At 30.6% G+C, this 7,492-nt stretch overlaps 1 protein-coding gene across 1 annotated transcript in view; it reads right to left on the minus strand.

Moving 5' to 3' along the window:
- The window catches only part of LOC143256781 (5-hydroxymethyl-dUMP N-hydrolase-like), a 40,681-nt gene extending 33,806 nt beyond the window's left edge, over window positions 1–6,875 (minus strand). The window contains exon 1 of the mRNA XM_076514445.1: window positions 6,813–6,875. The gene's annotated coding sequence lies outside the window, so the exon portion shown is untranslated. The remainder of the gene's footprint in view (window positions 1–6,812) is intronic.
- Window positions 6,876–7,492: the final 617 nt, after the last annotated feature.

Raw genomic sequence — 7,492 nt, forward strand, 5'->3', positions numbered from 1 at the left:
ATTATGAACTTATAAGTGTTTCATCCTTTCTACTTGTGGCTAAACTCAGTTAGTACTGATGCATTTGAGGGTCTTTCATTTCTACTTTTTTACACTTACAAGGCACATAACAGTTTTTTGGCAATTAAAGGTCTAGACTAGTTTCAATGATTGATGATTATGGATTATAACTACACACTCAAGTAATAAGTATGCATAACTACATGCACTATATTATTTTCTTCATTTTTAATATTTGCTACTAGTCTAAAAAACTAACTTTTCAAGATTTGGTGAAATTTCACACATATTATTTTGCAATTAATAAATATTTTATAATTAAAATGAATTTAAAATATATAATTGCCTGTGTATGTTGAATTTGTTTGCTTCTACTTTCTCATAAAGTCAAACTCTCATCATTACGACTTATCATTCTACTACAGCACATCCATATTCTTGTTGATGTGATCACGTCCTGAATGAAACCATTCCTCCATCCAGTTACATTATATGTGTCTTCTGAATGAGACTAGTCAGTGTTCAGAATTCTAGATAACTGTTCACATGTAATAAAAAACAGAAACAGACAAAGAGGTTGATTACTATTTATAGAGGAATTTATTTGAAATTGATTATTAACTTTACAAAAAATAGCTGAAATATATATTTTAACTTATCTATGTGCTGAAATACAAATCCCACCTTAAAACTGTGATAGAATGTAGGACTGAACAGAAAATAATGTCTTTCTTGCAGAGGAAATCAATGGCAGTGGAAACCCAAATCTCAAAATGAATCACCAACCAGAGATATGCCCAGATGCTGAAAGAGCAACAGACAAGTAGCAGAAAAGCTTGTAGTGTTTCACTTAAGTTTATTTTCATCAATGTGACACAAAGAATATTGAGAATTATAATGTTTCCTTCTGAAATTAAATAATTTAACCCTAGGTAATGTAAACATTTGAATTATGAACTATGGTTTGATATCAAGTTTACTGACTATATTGATACCAAAGTTAATTAAATTTTGAATGTAACACTGTAAAAAAATGCAATTTATCCACATGTACAGTACTGACTTGATAAACCTCAAATTAAAAAATAATAATACAAGAGAAATCATAACAGCAATATTGTGATAGTTGGTACAATCAAAATTAATAACTGAAGACACAAAGTTATTTTCATGATATCAATCTATTTAGCAGTAATTTATTATTTACAATGATATGAATAGTAATTCCCAGTACACATAAGGTTATATAATCACACCATTAACTCGTATGTTTCAGCCTACAAATCTTATTCTGAAGGAGCTTGTTGCAAGTGACTCACTATATAAATACAACACAAGCTATTACTTAATATGTTTAAGTTTCTGTTCAGTTCTGACTGTATGAGTTGCTACTAACATGGCAATACCTACTACGAAACAAAAGTGAAAATCATCAAGAAACATATATTCCTCTATCATATTTTTGAAACTATGTTGTTTCATTCTGCTGCAGAGGTATTTGAGTGGCATGAAAGTCATGTTGTCTATAATCTACCATAAAATTTCAGCTAGTCTTATGGGTTCTAGTATTAAGCAAAAGGTATTGTTGGCAATGGATATAACAGATACATGTTTGACAAATTATTACATATTTTTCTTTGGTTCCACTGATAGGTTCTCAGAATTACTAATATAGATTTCTCCTGTTGATAATGCGGTTGCTTGACCCACTTTGGAAATAAGACTAGCCTGCTAATTCACCAGTTCTTCTGAATGATAGCAGTGTTATTTCGATGAATAACAAAAATAAACAGTTGGTGTTAGAAATAAATAATATTGTGCTGTCAATCCTTAATGTTACTCATTTTAATTTTTATTATATAAAATTAATTACATCTACACTTCATTTTCTTGATCAAGTTTAAACAGTCAGAACATTTGCTCCTGCAAATGATAGCATAAATAGGGCCTAGACCAGTGATGGCAAACATGTGGCACGTGAAACATTTTGCTGACATACAGCATGCAGTGCCACCTGTTGATTCTTTAAACCCTGACCCATAATAAATAAATAAATATGTAATGATTATCGTTACTGCCAAAGTCAGCAGTGTAGGATTTTTTTCCAACCTAGGAACAGTGTGAAATATTCACAAGAGATGCCTCATGCTCTCTTGATGCCAGCTTTGCAATTATAGAAACATGTGATATCAGATGACACGTTTTGAATTCTTCGAAGACCCAGTGTATGCATCAGTATTTGAGTAAATATGGAACTGTTGGTATTAGCTTCACTCTGCTTATATTTTTCTTCTGTTGTTTGTAAGTGAATACTGGATATTTAGTGATAAGAACAGTAAATATGCATTTATTTTTTTTACAGTAAAAATATGGATTATATGGTTAAAGTTATGTTATTTGGCTTGACATAAGTATATTTTTGATCAGTTGGTTAACTATAGATTTATTTTTATATAAATGACAAATTTCCACCTGCTGTTAAGTTAAATTATTGTATTTAAATTAATTTACAAGATCTTTTTAAATTGTATTTACCCTTTTCAGCTTGTCACAATGACAACTCAACCAGCAAAGAAACAAAAACGTTCAAATGGAAGTAGCAGCAGCAGAGATTTTCAAGAACCATGGACTGAAAGAATTGGCATGAACAAAAAATGGTGATAAAGCATTATGTATCTTATGTTCTGAAACATTGGTGTTCAAGACTTCCTCTGTAAAACAGAATTATGAGACTGTTCATAAATGACTTTGTGATGAAAGTGAGCAAGAACAAAAAGAACAGACTTCTCAAGAAGTCAGCAACAACATGCAGCCAAATGTTTTGATGAAATTTGTTTCAGGTAGTTCAAACTTAGTTCTTGCTAGTGTGAAATTTCAAAAATTATTGCTCAACATAGAAAAACCACTTAGTGATGGGGAGTATATTAAAGAATAGTAGCTAGAATGTGTTCCTTTCCTTTTTGAACGTTTTCTAGAGAGATAAAAAAATATTCAGTGCATTGAGTAATTGCCAGTGAGTAGAAACAAGTAAACGTTAGAATATTAAAGATGGAAACAAACATAGCAGAAGAGTTAACAAAAGATACTGATTCATGTAAATTCCTTTCCATTTGTCTTGATGAGAGCACTTATGTTACACTATCAGCTATGTAAGCCATTACTTGATTTTGTAGAGGTGACGAAATCTGCGAAGAACTGGTTAACTTGGTAACATTACCTGAACATACCACAGGGGCTGAAATATGTAAGGTAATAGTAAACAAATTATCCAGTCGACAGGTTGACTTTTCAAAAATAGTTTCCGTAACAACTGATGGTGCATCCTGCATGATTGGTAAAGAAGCAGGTTTTGTAAATCTGTTTTCAAAGTATGTTGGACATCCAATGGTAGGCTTTCATTGTATTATATACGAGAAGAGGCTTCATGTGCAAAACCTGGCTTTAAGGAGCCTGAAAAAGTTAATTTTATTTCTATGCATGCTTTGAAAAAAAGATAATTTCAGAATTTACTGAGAGACAAATTCAGTGAACACAGTGTTACTTGTGTAAGATGATGTTTGTTGTCTAAGTAGAGGTTCAGTCCTTAAATGATTTGTTGAATGTTTGGATGAAATTCATCTGTTTTTGACAAATGAAAAATTTTCTTGTAAAGAATTATCTGATGTTGTGTGGATTTGTAGATTAATATTTTTTACAGATTTCTCCTCACATTTAAATGGCTTAAATACCAAACTGCAGGAATCTGGCAAAGCACCTGATGTTACATTTGATAACATAAAAGCTTTTGAAATTAAACTGAAATTTTGTATGTGATGTTCAGAATAGCGCTTTTAAATATTTCCCAAACCTAAAAATACACAATAGATCTTGAAATTAATGAGAAAATATACATTTAGAGCTTGCAAATCCAATTTTCAAGCATCATTAATTCAACTTTTGAACAATTTTCTTTAAGATTTAACAGGTTTAAGTTATTTGAATAAACTACAAAATTCATAAAATATGCAGACAGTGTAATGTTAGACAAAATGAATTTGGAAATGTTGCAGTTGAATGATTGATAATTTTGAGATTCAATTGATTGATTTACAAAGCAGCCCAACTTGGAGGCAAAAATCTGTCAATATGAGAGCTGAACTAGAAAATATTGAGAGAGATCAGTTAATGACTGGAATAATACAGAAAACTGCAGAAAATGAGGTTCAGAAAGTCTGGAATTCTATTTATGAAACTTTTTACTCTGAAAAATGTCTTCTCAATGACAGTATTAAAAGTATTTTCATCAACATTAGAGGGTCATTAATTTCACTGATGAACTTTGTAAAGTGTAAGTATCATAATAGACCTACTGATGAAAATAGTGCATGTATAGCCCTCAAAACAACCAAATACAAGCTTGATATAATATCTGTCATCATTGGTGCAGCAGCAAATGTCTCACTAAGAGTAAAATATACTTATTTTCCTTTCCTTGTTTTTTTTTTATGTTACATAATATGAACCAAAGCTTATCATTTCACAAAAAAGCTTTCTATTAATAGTAAAATAATGAATAAATATAAATAAGCATGAGGACTCCTTGTTACTAATTCATTTTATTTCTTGTGAATTACTATAGTTATTAACATGTAATTCCTAAAGCTGTTTAATTTAAAATAATTCAGAATAACAAAAATAATAAATGATAATCTGCTGCCAGAAATAACCATGGGCACAAGAGAGATGTTTTTTAGAAGATTATCCCCAATTTGGGCACACTTTCAAAAAAGATTCGCCATTACGTCTATCACATCCCATCCAGCTTCCTGAGCTTTGGTGGCATTGAACAAAAGGTTCCATCAGCACTGGATATGGCAAATGTAGTGTGGCTGACATACTATTAGATTTTCTTTGTTTTCACTCTTAAGTTCTTAAAATAATGGATATCAAGTTCTTAGATCTTTGTTATAAAAAAGAAAAAAGATCCTAATTTGTTTTCTATTCAAATACCATGTTTTCTGATGCTGTAACTCAAATCATTGTTGTGCACAAAAAAAACATATATTGAAAAACTAAATAGCTATAGTGTTTTGGATTGATAGATTTTGTCAAAGGCAATAATTATAGGCATTGTGAACATTCTCAGCTTTATCCAAATTTATACTCATTTGGATTGCTAGATGGGATTGTTTTTTGTCAAATGTGGTTGCACCAAATAAAACAGGAATTTCTGTGATGTTATGTACAAGACTTTTATTAAAAGCTATTTTATGGCATAAGTGGTACTGGAGAAATGTATCAAGAAGTCACAGAAATTTCATAGTAAGGAGTGTTCATTAGGTCATACATTCCAGGTGAGATTATTAACACAACTAATATTTTTTATACTCTAGGCTATTTTTATTATTATCAATTCCCTGTTGATTTTCAAACTTTGTAAGATAATTCTATAAATAACCTACAACAATTTATCAATGATAAATTGCAACATCTAAGAATATTTTTAAAGCAAATGGCTATCTAACAAAATCAATATCAGATAAACATACTCTAAAGTTAGTTTTAAATTGTCAAGTTTATGAACCTATTACAGTCAAAATTAACATGAATATATAAAAAAATGGTTTGAAACTGTTTACAAAAGAATCTATATTCTCAAAGAATAAATTAAGAAACTCACAAACAAAAATGAAAAACAAGTTGCATATACTTAAAATATTTGATTCTGAGAAGAAATGTTTATTAAAAAAATGTAGCAAGTAAATATCCAAGAATAGAAAACATTGGAAACACAACCTTTGTCAGTGAACACAGAATGTTGTGTAAAGATGAGTTTATCTGAAACAGTATCCACCTTGGAAAAAAGAATTAAAGAAGGAGAAAGCATCAATAATCAAATCAGAAAACTGTAGTATTAGCTGGACTACATTACAGAATGGTTCACATCAGCTGACTGTGAAAACTTTTATTAAATTGCACACCATTAGTGATACCATCTAGTCAAGCAGTTCTTGATCTGTGGTCTTTCCTCTGGTGATCCAAGTATAGAAAATTTTTGAAAGGAAGCAGTAGCACAAATGATCCCATTTTGATCCAAATGCAATGAAAAATATTATGCAAGTTGTGAATCATATATTTCTTAAGTTTGTGCAAGTTAAATTATATGAAGCCTTTCTTGTATTTACATAAGCTATTTTACTGGTTGTGAAAACTGAGAAATGGAAATATTGAGGGTACATATAAGCATTCCACACTTATTTACATAATGAAAAACTAACTTAGATTTACATAATAGAGGTGTTTAATCAATGCCACAGCACAGGGTCTCCTGCCTCCAATTATGGAATCCCATCATTACAAGTTCACGAGCGTGCTATACGCTGTACAAGCACTAAGGTAGCATGGTACTATGCTAAGTCCAAATTATTACAATGACGAAACTGGGCAGATGAAACTATTTTTATTACTTTTGTCTGTTTGTGAAACATCAGAAACCAATGCAAATTACTTTTTCTATTACTAGTATTATACACTTGAGGAGATTTGCAAAAGTTTCATGTACAAGTATGTATTCCAATGACTAATAAATTCAATATAATATTACTCGGTTCTCAACTAGGGGTACGAGAACATATTAAAATTTTTTTAGGGGTGCGGGGCATAAAAAAGGTTGAGAACCACTGGTTTAACTCTACACAGCACTTGACGAATTATAAAAATTCTGAATTTAGATTGTAAAGTATATCCGCTCGCTCCATTGCAACATAATACATAAGCTAATTGTAAACTTTTTAACTGTATACTTCACCTTACGAGAGAAATTGTTTATTAACCTGCACACCGTCCTTAGCAAAACGCAGATTAAACTATTAAATCCTACTCCGATTATTATTTACACAGAATTACAACTGATGGTGATGTCACTATGACGGAATTAAAAAAATGGCGGAAGATGAGGGAAACACATAACAATAAATAAAGTAAAATAAACTAACTAAATAAAAAATATATCTAAAATAGCAGTAAAGTGTCAGTTATTAGGATTATCGTATAAATGGAAGTAGGCCAATCCCGCTATATCAATATATATATTGCAAGGTTTATCAGGCTAGCTGGAATATAACAGGCATATTTTGAAGTAGAGTGTATGTGTTTTTTGTTTGTTTTTTATTATTATAGCAAAGCCACATCGGGCTATCTGTTGAGCCCACCGAGGGGAATCGAACCATTGATTTTAGCGTTGTAAATCCATAGACTTATCGTTGTACTGGCGAGGGGCAGAGTAGAGTGCTATATATTAAAACCAGACTTTAATAATAATGCTTTTAGCAAGAATTTGAGAGTTAACACCTTGGTTGTTCGGAAATTAGACAATCTGTATTCCTGCCTCACATGTAATATTAAATTGCAACAAGAAGTAGAAAAACGAATATAAAAGAATTAAGTAAAGGTTGAAGCAAAGTAAAATAAATCTGAAAAATAAAATAAAATATAGCATACGAATATATACATA

This window comes from Tachypleus tridentatus, chromosome 7 (genome assembly GCF_004210375.1).
Source record: "Tachypleus tridentatus isolate NWPU-2018 chromosome 7, ASM421037v1, whole genome shotgun sequence".
Classification (NCBI taxonomy): Eukaryota; Metazoa; Arthropoda; class Merostomata; order Xiphosura; family Limulidae; genus Tachypleus; species Tachypleus tridentatus.